The sequence below is a fragment of the Larus michahellis genome, chromosome 3 (genome assembly GCF_964199755.1).
Source record: "Larus michahellis chromosome 3, bLarMic1.1, whole genome shotgun sequence".
Lineage (NCBI taxonomy): Eukaryota > Metazoa > Chordata > Aves > Charadriiformes > Laridae > Larus > Larus michahellis.
Window position 1 is genome coordinate 31,681,330 of NC_133898.1, and position 15,708 is coordinate 31,697,037.

The following is a 15,708-nucleotide window of genomic DNA, read 5'->3' on the forward strand; positions in this document are numbered from 1 at the left end:
ACATTCCTCAAGAATGTGAGAAAATGAGGTAGTCATCAGGCTGGACCAGAATTCTTGCATACAGAAATTAAATTAACTCAGCAAAACTCTGACTACCTCCTTTGCAACTGTGGCTATACAGTCATAATGACCGCACATGAGTTTGTGAGGAGGAAAATTAAATTGAAGCTCCACATCAATAAAGTGGAGTTCAACAGCAAAGGAAGCCTCAGGCAATGAATGTCTCAGAATGAAAAGGATTACTTATTAAAAAATCTCTAAATTGTTTCTATTAGCACTACATATGATTTTCTGAAAGTACAGCAGAAATTTTGGCTACAAAAATGAAACATGAAACTCCTCCTGCCTGCCAGTTTTAATCAAATATAGAGCTCAGCCTGAACCTATGCAAGACTGAAATGATGCTGTTGGAAGTGAAGCTGGCTGTCTCCCATTAAAGGCCTGCAAGCTTTTTTTTGTTAAGGTTGTGTGAAGCCTTGGAGTCTTATCTGACTCCTTACTGAGTCTGGATGACTGGGCAGCATCCCAAAAATACCTTCTCACATCTTTAGCTTTATGGGGAGTTTCATCCCTTCCTCCCGCTGAGGCCACAATATCCTCTGCATTTGTTACCTGACGGCTGTGTTATTACAGCCTCCTGTTTCTGAAGCTGAACGTAAGACAACGTGCCGGCTCCAGATGCAGCAGGAGGAGGCCGTCTGCCTTGTGCCTGCCTTAGATCACTGTAATCACTTCAGGCCAGTGCTCAGGTCCTTCTTTCAGCTCCAGGTAATTCCTGATGCCAGTTTACAGCCTTTGGTGTACGAAGCCCTGCTGCAGTTGCACTGAGGCTCAGAACAAAGCTTTTGGGGTTGCAGGACAAAACATTTTTTTGAAGGCAATCCAGCATTGGAAAAATCTTTCCTTGAACAACACATGAATACAGCATATAACCATCTTTAGAAAACAAAGGAAACCTTCCTCCTGGAGAATGCTTTCCATCAGAAGCACTACTTGCTTCAAGTTTCAAACTCTTTCATTTGCCTTCTCAAAAAGCCACCAAGCACAGCCCGAGTTTTGACCTAAAAAAGGCAGAAATGAAAATAGTGTAGAGATTCAGTAGCTATTTCACCAGAGCCGAAGACCCCCATGCAGGCTAGAAGGTGAAGGCCAGAACTCACCAATTCAGGCCATGGTTCAATGGTACGAGTCCAATCTTAAATTTCTAACTCCTAACACCAAAGACAGCTGACACAAATGAGTAATCTGGTGCAAACTCACTTGATCAATGCAATTTCTGATGGGTTATCTTTGCAGGAACAGGCTTCAGGCTTAATCAGGTACCCACTTTCACCACACTGCCAGCATAAAACTAGCAGGAAAGCGTACAGCTAGACTTAAACTCTGTATCATGTGCCCTGCCAAATTTGACAGAAAAGTGAACTTGTGCCCAGGCCTGATCTAAGGCCAAATTTCACTGATAGATAACAGCAGTGCACACAGTTTCAACAGTAATGCTTGTGCAACTAATGCCTAATTTGCAACATATTAATTTTTTCATCATATTTTAACTACTGCTTAGCTCTAATCTTGCTGTTGCTACGGCCTAAGTGTTTTGCACTTTCCAGATCAAGTAACAGAGCCTTCCCCAACCTCGTGTAGATTTATACGTACAAATATACATATATATATGTATGCACGTATGTTGGGCCCTATCAATTGGGGAACAAAGTTTATGCATGATCAACAAAAGAGGCCAGCATATACTTCATTCAGTATCTGCCTAAAACTTTTGCTATGGTGTCACAGATCAAAGCAAACACACCATCTCTTTGACAAAGTAGCTCATCAAACAGAATTTAGAGGCTGCTGCCATTTCCACCCCAAGGTCTTGCCCACCTGTTGCAAATCTTCGTGCTTCTTTAAAACTTCTTTTCGAGCCAAATCCTTCATTTTTACCAAACTCTCCCTCTAGTTCCCCATGCACGGTTCAATCCAGCTGGTGGACTTCTTCCTCTGTAACCCCGTGACCTGGGGGCAGATGGTGGTCTTCCTCTGTAGCACCAGCAATTTGGGGCGAGGTCGCCCCCGGAGGGATGTGTGTAGTGGATCTCCACACGCTGTGGGCGGGTGGGAGCACCCCAGCCGCCAGCCCAGGGCAGGCTGTGCAACAAAGGCAAACTGCGCAAGGCTAGGTTTTGAAAACTGACCATACTAATGCTTAGAGACTGGAAAAGAAGTGTGAGAGCTTCAGGCAACAGTCTGTGCTCAAAGACATTTGCAAGGATTTAAGCAATACATCCTTTAAGTACGAGTCTTAGGAGAAAAGAGTAAAGGTGAAGCATGACAGTATGCATCGCGCTCAGTTCAAATTTTGCAAGAATAGCACAGAACATCTCCTAAGAGTATCCATCGCTCAGTCGCCAATGTGATTGCTACATATCCCTCTCCTTGGTAACCCTTCTGAGGCACTGTGGCTCAAGGTCCTGTATTATTTGAGCATTTGAGGTCTTCAGCCAAACAGAGTTCCAGGAGGGTGGTTATTTTTATCATTGTTAAATTACTTACGGTACCAGTTCCGTGTAGTTGACTAGCACGGGCTTTACAGTAATGCCTGAAAGCGTGTAAAAGCGAGCAGTACTCTGTTCAGACTGCCAGACAGCAAGAAATCATGAAAAAACATCAAAAAGAAATGTCCCAGGAAAAAAAAAATCAGGTAGAAAAACAGGAAATGTCTGTGGAAAAACAGACATATGGGAGATCTAGTTCTTCCGTAATCTTCCAGTAGAAGTCTGGGCAAAGAATTCTACTTGTAGGGTGGAGTTTTATCAATTTATTAAAAGAGTTTAATGATGTGTGAAACCTGGACTGGTCCCACCTAGTCCTTCTCACCTAAAAGCCACTCACAGAACAAGCTCTCACTGTGTGTGTAACAAAATGATGTCTCATAGAAGAAAGAATAGATGTATTTGTTTGTATTTGTGAATTCTTGATGTGCAAACAAAGTATGCAAACAGAGGTGAAATTTACTATGGGTTTCTTAAAAAAAATATATATGCAAAGGATACTTATAGTTGTCTATAGTAGACTATACTACATATAGTAGTATGGGTCAATTCACACTGCTTCTAAAAAAAATAATCTAAATTATGTGTTTCAAAAGATTCACTTTGACAGATAAAGTACTAGTTTATCTTCCAAGACCTAAATCATTATTTTAACGCAGCTGTCTAGCAGAGCTGAGGTTAGCTTAACAAAGGGGCTGGCTGAAGATACAGCTCTTGCTCATCTTCCAAAGTACTGAAATAAGTAGAATAATTGACAGAGAGGACTACAAAACTGGCCATTTTCCACTATGCACATTTTCAGCTGAGAGATTTATAAAGCTTTTACCTTAGCTGCTAATCGATAATGTCAGATTTAATGAAGTAAGATAGACATACACATTATAAAATACTTCTAGCAAATATATCAGGAGGCAGAACAGATTATAGAGAAAGACAAATAGAAAAACTCAGTTTATTGAGCTCAAATTACACCAGTTGTTCAATATTTCTTTGTCTCATAGGTTCTTCTTCATTCCTTCTGCAGAAAGAGTCCAGAACCCTTCAAGAAGTAATTCAAAATGGCCAAAGTAACATTTTTCTTTACCTCTACCTGGCAAATTTTCAGAGAGATACATTTACTGGATGGAAACTTCCTGCCTGGACTGGCTGTCCGTTAGTATGAGTAATGAGCAATCCATCCATCATTAGAGTTAGTAAGTTTTCCATTTCATCCTCTCCCCTTTTAAGTGCATGATTTAATTCACAGCACATAAACATTTATGCAGAAACCTTGTAAAAGCAAAACCATGCCTAGTATTATGGTCATATCTGAGACTACTATAGGCAGGTGGAGAAACTCACTTTAAAACAAACTCATGTCCAATGTTTGCTCACAATATCTAGTCTCTGTATTCTGTGTCTGTGCCTAGTTCACGTTAATCTCCTTTTCTTTTTTTTCCCCTCCACACATACAGATTTCACACTTGGCACTGTGTGGAGCTAGAGCTGCTACATAATTAAGAAGAAGTTTCTTCCTGGGACAAATACGACCTCTGGGAGAGGTTGCTTAATCAACTAGGTTATAGGCCTAAAACTTAGTATCTCCCACCTTCAGCTCCCTGTCCTACTGCAGACTCCTTCCTACCCTTACCCATGTCGCTTTGGGGACGCTGAGCTGCGAGAGCCAGGTGGGAAGCCAGTACAGGGAAGAGATGGCTTGTCATATTTGAACATCCAATATTCATCTCAGTGCAGAAGCAATTGTCTTCCTGTTGCAGGATGCTGGAAATATTTCTAGCTTTCTCTTTTTAATTAAGTCTTTGGGTTTCCTCTTGCTTCTTAGATCTGAGGCATCTCACTGTAGGGTGGGTCTAAGACCATCTGAATGCAGCAGCACACATGAGGGGCTTCAGATGCCAACACTTTAATGATCATGTGGCCAGGTGCTTCCCGTTCTCCACTGGGAAAAGCAACATATTTTACAGTTCAGAAGAGTGGGGCCCTTCTCACACCTTTGAGACATGGCAGGAAACTCCTTTTAGTCAGCATGAGTTTTCAGCCACATTTTCTGGATTTTTCTTTGCCTCCTTGAAGGCTAGTGACCTCATTCTACAGTCAATGCACTTGGGGCAGAGGTGGTCAGTCTTGTCCTGCAATTCTAGCATCTGAGGAGTTTTCCATGGACTTTTCGCAACTGCCTTAATTCAGCCTGCAGTTAAACATGTGGCTATCCTCAGTGAACCCTTATATGCTCTCTGCCAACCCCTAAGAAATCAACCCTTTCTTTACGTAAGTAAATCTGGTTTCCGTGCCCATTCCCGAAAATCTACACACAAAACTGACTGCTTGCTGGGTGCAAGTAGAGGGTAGTGGCAGCAAGAGCCCTGAACTGCAGGCAGAGCTGCGAGGCAGAACACTTTTTCAATGAACACTCACTGAGCCAAGAAAGCTTTAAACCCTCCTCCTCTATCACCTTTCCTTAAAAATGAGATTATTAATGAGGCACACTTACATTCATATTCCTCAGAGCTCTGCTTTAGAGAGAAACAATAGCCAGGTCTCCCTCTCCTTCCTCCTGGGTGGGCAAGCAGCACAATGCTAAAGCATTATCACATCAACTGCTGGACTAAGAAGCTTGACCCAAAGCCCTGTGCCAGTGAATTATTTTCCCCTGACATATGGCTTAAGGCTGAAGGATTTGAACACTTAATTGGTGCATTTTCTGCAAGGCTTTAAAGCTTGGCAAGGTGAGATTCCTGCTAATCAGTGATACAGCTGGGAAACAGCTCCTGCTGTGCATCACCAGCAGCCTCCACCTACAAGAATTTATTGATCTCCTGGAGCTCAAGGGACTTGTATTATCTGAAAGTGTTAAAATCATTTCTAAGTGAAGTTGTCCAAAGATTGTGTTTCAATACTTCATAACTTGTATTCACTGAGACATGTAACAGCATAGATATGTTAATATATGTGAAAAAGAATGCTATGACTCTCACATTATTGTGGTGGGGTGGCTCTTTGTTAGCGAGGAAAACAAAACATATTCCTTGTAACTTTAGCCTTTTCCTACAAGAGTTACCTCAGCCCTTCTCTACAAGCAGGCATTCACAAAATTAACATCTTTACAGCACTTTTTTGTCATTGAAACTACCAAAAATAACCCCTCAAATACCTCCATCCTAAAGATGGGTCATTTGATGAGAAATCTAGGAAATTAAATCTACATTCATTATCAGTACCTTTGGAAAAATAATTTTTCAGAGGATTAATTTTCCATTTTCATCCTGCCATTTTATTGTACCTAACACCTCTGACTTGCAAACCAATGATTTCTGTAATATTCTATACATTTTGCTGGCATTTTACTTTCTCTGGAAAAAGTTCTCTAAATAAATCACATTACTTCCATTCTTGCCGATTTAACAGTTCTGTCTTGTCAGAAACCTTGTAAACCCATTCTTCACTGAGCTCCTGTGAGCTGGAAGGAGTTCTGCGCATGAAGGATTTGTAGGACGGACACATTATTGTTGCTATTCTGTTTTTCCAAGGAAAAGTATTTTTCACATTGAGTCATCCAAAATGATCTTTTTATAGAGAGGACAATACAACTAAAGAGAGCAGTTACTGTACCCATCAGAGAGAAGAGACTCTCCCTTGAAGAAAGCTGTATCCAGCCACAAAATGACAACTATTCTTACAAGTGAAAGACGTTGTTCGCACAGGGCACACCCTTGCAGTCACACTTGCTCCCACACACAGAGAAATAAAATCGATACAGTCTCAAAGTATTAGGGCTGCTTTGGAAGACATTCCACAAATTTTTGTAGTAATTGAATAAAGTCAATCAAATTCCATTCTCTTTAACACGTAAGCACAGAAGAGGGAAGCAGAGGTTGGAAATGTTCAAGGAATGTATGTTTAGGGCCCTAGTCCCAAAAGCTAGGTATGAATATAAATGCAAGTTTAACCTTTTTGTTTGTTTGTTTTAATTCCATTAGTTTCCCTTTCTCCTTTCCTCCGCTAAACAAATGATATTCAGAAGATGGTAAAAATTCCTCTTTCCATTTTCTCCACTCACCTCCACTGGCTAACAGTTTTATTTTTATAATTTTACAGACTTCAAACCTGCTTTTAGTCCTGGCATCGTGTAGGAATTCTGTGAGAATAAGATGATCCTCACTCACAACAAAGAACAATCCTGACAGAGATAACGCTGCTTCTCTTTCATTCTCTGTTTACACTAGCATCACCCGTGGCTTTGCAGCACCTCTCTCAAATTTGTAAATGACAAAGACCTTTGAACAAAACCGGGCTCAGCTTCTTAAAATATCTTTGACAACTTAATTAACTTTGCACAGTGGCATCTCAAGACTGTCAATTGTAACCTAGTTCAAAGATCAATTAAAAGATCAGTTCTTTTTCTCTCTATATGGGAAAGTATTTTTACACTAGCAAATCCCAATTTACACTCATTAAGTTCTGTGAATAAGCCTGCTGACACACCAGGGGTCCCATTGAAACACGCTCTTCACAAATACAGTAGGTGTAGTGTTTACCCATTGCTTAAGTGTGCTGAATAAGCTCTTTGACAAATAAAAGCATTCTTGCTGGTCTCAGTTATCAGAAGGTGCACTACATGGACTGTGCTGCAGTCATTCACCATGTTTGTGCATTGTCCTACCACACAATTTTTAATTAACAAATTTTCTAAATGGTTAGGGCCAAATCCCTCTATGCAGCGATGGTGTAAAACCACTGGTGTGAATTTCACGTATCTCGTGTAATCCCAGCATCCCTTAGTTGGGCCATTTTCCTGCTCTTGCACTGCGGGCAGTAAACATGCAGAGTTTCGTGTCAGGACAGTCACAGTGCCATCCGGCACACCGGCTGGCTCGGCAGGGCTGGGTGCCAACGGCACGGCTATTGGCAGACGGCTCAGCTGCTCTCCCTGCCCCTGACACAGGCAGTTGCCACCTGGGTGGAAGCCACTTGTGGTAAGTGCATTGGTAAGCTCTATGTGGGGACTGTTTGTGTGCCTCCAAACAAAGCGGTTCTCATGTGGCACAAAAGTTGTGTGTCTTTTCTTGATGGTTATTTTCTCTCTCACTAAGGTTCATTTCTATCCCAAGGTGCAGCAATATCAATAAATTTAATCCTTTAGACTTACACTATTTTGTGTTTATTAGTGTGTTTGGGTTTTTGGAGAGCAAACAAGGACATCAGTGGTGACATTTTGGCAGTTCGCGTGCTTGGGACTTTAACATGGATGTGTATAAAATCTTTTGTCCAGATGAAGGTTTCATTTTGCTTGTATCACAGGCTGCCAACACATCTTTGACATTTCAATTTGCTACACAGTGCTAAGTCCTGCATTCTCTTGACTTCTCACCCATCCCACTCTCTGCCATAGGCTACGAATCTAGAACAAAGCTTGAACATGACAACAAACAAAGTTTGGGAGCTAGAGGAAAGAAGATTTTGCCAGCACTGTACTTAACAGCCTTTTTCCCACTGGCACAATAAATTTTCTGTGACCAACTAAAGCTGAACAAGATGGTCGTTTTGTAATCCACATAATTTTTACATGCATCTATTTAAAGGTGTATAAACAAATGCATACACACGTACACATCTACATATACACACGTGTGTGTTCATCTACTTGCATATGTATAAAATGTGCAGATGTGGGAGAGTTACATGGTGGTGTGATGGGATAAACAAGCCTGACACTTATATGAAAACTTAGACTAAAATTGGCCACTGTTTGAAGGAGCAAAAAATGAGATGGTGGCCCTTCCAACCATGTCATGCGTCTTCTTTACAGCACAGAGCTACGTACTCAGTATCTTTCACTTAAGCAGTGGAAAAATTATTTCAAAGTATTTTAAGAAGAGGAGGAAGGGAAATTCAATTTTATTTGTTTATGTTTCTTTTTGTAAAACCTTAAATATCAAGAATCTAACTATGTGAGGTCAGAAGAAATCATAAAAACTTCTAACAATGATCTAAACCAGATTTTAATACACATAAAAAGGTCAGACCTAAACATCAGCTACTACAAACTTTTCCACAGTTAGATTTGAGTTTTATATGCTTTGCCGGACACCTGACATAAAACTCTTCAGAGTTGCAGGATGTCAGACTTTGTTGTTGTAGCACTTGTAATGAAAAGAGAAATGCCCCATAATAATTTCTTAGCATTATTTGTTAATGTTGTAATTAGGATGTTTACTGTCTGAATATATTGCTTTGGCTAATGGGTCTATAAGGAAAAACAGAGAATAGCTCAAGAGAGGCCTCTTGGGGGTATCAAGAGAAGCCAGGCTGCACAAATCACTGACAGAAGATAATACAACTTTATGGAGTCAATACACCTAAAAAATTTTTTTTCCCAAATGCTTCATTCCTATTGATAAAAGAAACAGCTATTTGAGTGTAGTAGGCTGTCTGCTCTTTGTAAATCGTTAGTCAAAACCTTCCAGAGGAAAGACCTGCAAGTTATCAAGCTTTTTTGGCTTCAAGGTTTCCAAGCCTTTCAAGCTTTTGGTATGGTAAACATACAAGATATACAGGACAATATACCCTTCTGCCTAGGCTAGGACTGCAGATCCTGTCATTTGGGTACTCAAACAGATCAAAAAGTGTTCCTGTCATGACAAAGATAAATTCAGATATTTTAAAAGTTTTGTTGTCTTTTTTTTTGGAGGTTGGGGGTGCTTGCTTTTTTTAAAGGACTCTCTAGGTACGTCTATAGCATTCTCAGAACCAGCCTTGGCAGTAGCTATGAAGAACGCCAGTCTCCTGCTCTTTCTGTCCCCACCGCGGAGCCAGGCCACGGGCATCCCCTGCCGAATCGTCCCCTGCCAAAGCATCCCCTGCTGCCTCCTCCACAGCCAGCTTGCCCTGAGACCCCCTCGGGCCACCCTTGCAAAGGAGGGCAAGGACTGCAGGAGAGCTTCTGTGCCTGCGGGTTTTATTACCTCTACTCACGGAGGACAAATACATTTAATATTTAACATTTCCTATATGTTAAAAACCAGCGCTTTTACGGCAGTACAAGGGCAACTGACTGACCTCACAGCTGGCTTTAAAGACAAGCAGGCAGGCAGCTCTCACTGCCCTACAGGACAGCTTTCCTCTATTGCAGAGCAAAACAAGTCACCCAGTGTGCAGATGGGAGGAGCTCACCTGAGCTGAATTTTGGCTCTTTCTGTCCTGAACAGGCTGTGCTTTGTGCAGGTTTCTGTTCAACTGCAGGAGAAAAAGCTTTCTTCCTTAGAACTCTTAAAACAAAAAAGCAAAATAAAAGTGCATTTCTAACTGATTGTCCTATTAAAATGCCTCGGGATTGTACAAACAAAGAAAGATAATTTTTTTTTTACTTTTTTTTAATAACATGCAACTGCTGAGATAATACAATGCTGGATGTGCTGTGGAAACCTAGACAGATCAGACATTGGATATACAGTATTTGTTTTCTGAGTCTTTGCCCACACAGAGTTTTCTTGCAGCTACTAAACAAAGGTCCTGGGAAGACAGAATTCTCAACCAACCGCATTTTGTTCGGGAAAAATATAATTCTTTAAAAGGGTTTCTCTATTTTGTTGTTCTTTAAGCAATCCAACCCAATCCTTTAAAGTGACACTTCAATAAAATATTCTCAAAAGGGATAACATCTTTTAAATCTCTTTTTATCCTGTAAAACAAAGAGTTCTGCCCATCACAGTGGGAGACGCACACATGTCGCCTGGCTGAGTCTGACTGTCACATATCACACAAGGATGAGATGGGCTTCTGGAACAACCCCAAATGTTGATATTGTAATAGCTCTAGTTTTCACAACCTTGGCTGATTTTGTCATTTGCTCTTCATTACACAGCTAGCAAGTGTAGGTAGCTGCTATTGCAGAAATCATATAAACTTTGTATTGTAAACTCTCAAATAGAGAATCTAACTCTCTGTTTTGACTTCAAAATAAAGTGTCTGGTATAATTCCCTTGCCCTTGGGGATAATCAGTCCCTCCTTTTTGCATACTGCAAAATCCAGTTTTCTATTAGTCTAACCACTGACACCAGTGGTTACAACAGAAATAAACAAGAGTAGCATGGAGATGAATAAGACACTATGGAGTTATATTGAAAATATTCCTCCCAAGGGGGTCTGTTTCTTCCCCGATGATATTTTTTTTTCTGCTACTGTTATGGAACTTGCAGGTGAAAGGTATTTTCCAGAACAGACCACCTCAACAGGAGAAGGACTCAGGAGAATCCTGAGTCTCTACTTCACTCTCAGAAATAGGTCATAGCCTCTTGACATGTTTTACCATAATCATAAATTGCTGGAATAATTACTTAAATTGGAATTAAGATTAAAAAGTAGCATCTCAAGGACATGAAAAGCATGCTGGCATTTCAATCTGCTTACAGAGTTAGATGAGTTGTACATAAAGATATCTGGGGATCATTGCAGCAGAGATCAACTTGTTCAGTTCTTGAAAGGAAAAATTCCTTTAGAAGAAATAAATTAAGAACTGGTGTTATTTGAAGTATTGGCAAAAAAAAAAAAAAACCACAAAAACTTAGACTGCAAATAATGCACCAGAGTTACATGCCTCTGTGTTTTATTTCAGGCAATTACTGATCAGGGAAGATCTTGTGGTAAAGGATTGAGTAAGACTCATGCATTCGGACCCGAGTCTCATGTTTTCCCTGCAGTGACTTTCAGCTTTGCTAAAATGCCCTGAGGCCCTGTGTTTGCCGGAGGTCATTCAGAACAGGCACTCTTTACTCACAGGTCATACTTGCAGTATGCTTATTAAATTCCTCCTCGTTTTTGGTCCCTATATCTATCCCCATTGGTTTAATGTTACTTTTCTTCTCACAGGAGTGATGTGAGGCTACATGCATTGATGTGTGTATTAATTTGTCATACAAATGCAATAATAAATAAACAAACACAGAAAGCCTAGAAAATAAGGTAAAAATAAAGTAGCCCAAATACACCAATTCAAAACTGAATTAGGGAGTCAATAACTCTGGTGTTTTATTTTAATTTATCCTCCGATTTTTAGATACATAGATGAATTGCAAAAGATCTATACTCTAATATTCCAATTTGCTGAGCAAAATCACAGTTAACATCAAAAAGGAAGATGCTGAAAGATTTTTTTTTAGTTTGTTTTTTTTTTAATCCACTGAAAAAGGTTTCTCCTAATAGGCATTTTTTATACTGAATAGACATGATAGTCAACAGGCTGATTTATCTGATGTCACTCTGAGTTAAAGCACAGAATTTTGCCTAAAGACAGAAGATAAAATCAGTACTGTACACATGCCCAATTTTCTGTGCCCTTTTAGCTTATTTCAAAGAGAAAATAAGGGAGTTACTTATATCTGCTTTTAAAGTGGACTGTTGACAGGGCGGTTCTGCTTTACCCTGCTTCTCTTCTAGCTTGTGCATTTATCTCTTTAGCTTTCTGAGGCATGTTGTCTCTCTTTGTTCAGATAAGAATAATCCTCTGATTCTCCTTCCTTTCCCTGCAGTATTCATGCAGGGGCTGGTATAAACTGACATCCATATGGCATTCATCCCATTGAATGGTGGGTGCTAGGAACAGTGTGGGGCTGTGGGAGGACAGGTCAACTGGATGACCCTTGGGGCAACCAGGCTGAGTCTTACCCCCAGAACTGCTGACCGTTCTCACAGCACAGTGTAATCACATTTTATAACATCACCCTTTAGACCTTTTCTCTTGGGCACATTAAGCGGTTTACACCTTCTCCTGGGACACAATCCTCCAGAGGTCGCACATAGACCTGATTTCCAGGTAAAACCTTCTGACCTGGCTCACGCAGCCTTTGGTCAGGTGGAGGGAAACTTCATAAACAACAGAAGAATCTGGAAGAACAAGAGGGATGGAAGGGGATGTACAAGGGATGGAAAGCCAGCTGTACATCTAAAAGGTGCTGACATCTGCACATTCATCTGTCCAGACAGACCCCATCTGTAGGGGTCAGTCCTACCCTGCTGGAACAGTGGGTTTGTAGAGAAAGGACAACGTGACCAGGTCTGATTTCCTCTCTAGATTTGCTGACTTGCTGTCTGATATATTGGTCTCTTTGAGTGCTTTGTGGAGTTCCAATCAGTATGGAAAGCACTACTATTACGCCTTGAATTCCACCCTGGTTGCAAGTGTACAGACTTCAGCAGTTCCAATCAATGCATTCTTCAGGAAGCCAAAGATTATTTTCTTGCCACTCTTCCTGCAGCAGGCATTTTTATTAGGGAGATAGAACAGTGAATTTGAATCTACAAGACTTCCTGTATACCTTGCTATACTGGAGGATAGACTATGTTGAAATCTGTATGAAATTCAACTCGAATCAAAAAAGCGGGAGAAATCTGAGGAAAAACTTAAAAAAATCCCCATCTCAAGTGTATTATGATACTGTTATTCAGAAGATCCTAAAATAGAAACAACACCAACAATTTGTCCACTGCTATTTCTCAACTAATAAGAAAGCCTATAACATTTATTTCTACTGCTTTGCAAATCCTAAGAAGAATTTTCACTGTTTAATAGCATTGTCAAATCAAAATCAATTGCAGCATAGTGCTAGAATGTGCCTGCGAGCTATTACTGTTTCCATGCTCAATTTCAACATTCTGCTTATAGGCATTTCATTATAAAAAGATGTTGAATACATAAAAAAGTAAGTTTTTATTCCATAATGGGGGATGTGTGGTTTCTGTCTATCCTCATGGTCGCAAAAGGGCAGAGGAACTTGCACAAGAGGACAGAAAAAATGCTCAAAACCAAATTGCTGTATATCTGAACACCCTGAACTACCTTTTTACCCAGAAAACCATTTTGTGCAACATTTCAGTTGTCTATTTTTTGAGAAGCAGACAAACAAAGAAAACTCGTTTGCAAAATCAGCAGCCAAAATTTGATGTTTAAAGCCCAGAGTTTCGAACTCTTTCAACACTGGAATTTACAAGGAAAGATTATGGGTAGACCAAATCAAGCTCTGATCTTCAAAGTTAAAATTAATGGGACCACTTTTACACTTAAAATTAATCAACTGGTAAATACTTGAAGGGATGGGAAAAAACCCACTCCAAACAACAACAAACCCCCCAAACCACTTCTGGTAGTTAACAGTGCGAAGAGGTATTTTACAACTTCCTTGTAACTGTGCAGTTCGCTTTTATGGTATCTGTATGCAATGGAGCTTTCTTTACATACCTCTACAGCTGAGCAGATTGTGTACTGCAAAGACTTCTGCTCACAAATATAACCAATCCTAAACCCATTTTTTTCCTCTCTTTTGTTTGTCTGCTAGCTTAAAAACAGTCCTGATTGTTTCTTCTCTTCTTTGTTACTCCCTAATAGCTGTTATTCCATAGCTACTGCTACGCTTATCTGTTACATTCAAGAAAGCTGCTGGTTTATGGCACTGGCACTTGAATCTTGCCTCTCCGTTCCCTCCATGCACCGACCTCTGGCAGAAAAGGAGGAGGAGGGAGATAGCTAACTGAAGGACAAACTGAGGGAATGAGAAGGACAACAGCTGAAATGAAATGAAAAGAGATAAGAAGCACATGTGAAGGGCACAAGGTCATGATCAGTAATGACAGTGAAGGTGATTGACATGAAGACTGGCATGGGTTAAAACCACCTCTTCTTTTCTTTGCTTCAGTATGACTTCAAGTTGGTATGCAAAGGGGATCAATCTCACTATATATTTAGAACTTGCAGAGCAAAGCTCCTATTTTCTACTCTGGAAAGGAAACTGTACGGCCACATCACTATTTTTGGCTGAGAGTGCCTTTAAGAAACTTCCTTTAAGGTTTGATACACGTCAAGCAAGATTACCCCAAAAACTGTCTACAGAATTTTTGTTCAGTAAAGCAGAGCTTTAACTCCCTGTTACATCAAGATGTGTAACACATTTTGGTGGCTTCATATAAGAAAATAACGTGTTCATCGGTCAGTGAAGTTCCTCCCACCTGTCAAGTGACAGTCTTGTCAAGGTTTAGGCTTCTCACCAAAAGTTTCCAATAAGAAGATAGGTGAACATCCTTGTCAAACAATTCCTTCAATAATTAACCTCAACTTGTGCATTCATGTTTGCTTACAATAAGGCCCCTCATGTCCACTACGTTATTTTCAGCTGAGAACTTCCTTCCTGAGTCCTCCTCAAGTTATTCCTGTTACTTAGGGGAACGTAACAAAAGAATGACTAACACCTTGCAGCCTACGTAACCCTTGGTGTGCAGTGATACAGCCTTTTGGGGAATGTGAGATTTCAAGTTGCAAACAACGTAAGGCCCCAGTAAGGGCCATTCTCGTGGCTGAGACACATTGATTGCAGAAGGGGATAGAGCTATCATCACCACAAAGCTGTGTGAGTTCATTCTCTCCACCATGCACTACTGGATTCTGATCAGCAACTATCAGGCTAACTGTGGTGGGTTGCCCATCATACGGGGGCCGCTAGCTACAGCTTTGGCAAAACTGTTTAAATCTGAGAGCCCCATTGCCTTGCTCCTTCCGGACAAGGCTGATATTAAATAATCTGAAAATGTCTACAGGCATGATGACGTTGTGGAGGTCTTCAATATCAGCACGACATTCAACACAATGCATCTCTATTTCAGAAGTTAATTGAAATCCCCATGGGTAAAAAAAGCTTATGTAACATTTGCTTCTCTCATGACTCACTGTGGGATACAGCGATGACTCCTGGCTCGCTGTGATGGATAGGCTTAGAACAGCAGTGGTTGACATTTTCTACGTCTTGGCCCTTTAATATGTTTTATGTTTGCACAGTTGCAATGAACATTCTCCACTGCCTTTAATCCTGGCTGATAAATGAAGCATGAGTCTCCCTCTAACCTTGGATACTCTCACAGCTAATGCTTGCTTGATACGATCTGCATTTTTCCATGGAGTCTGCTGGAAACTGTCCAATTAGCTCTCCCCAGCTATTGAAGGAGCATTGCCATTGACTGCTTAATGCTTTTCCTAAAAATTATTAGGCATGCCTGCTTTTTCACCATACAATAGTCATAAATATAATTTAACCAGTTTCCCAGGTTGTATAAAATCTATGCAAAAAGGTCAAGAATTAAGTCAGAGATCCTATAGCAAAAGGCAACAGAAAATCCTTGGAC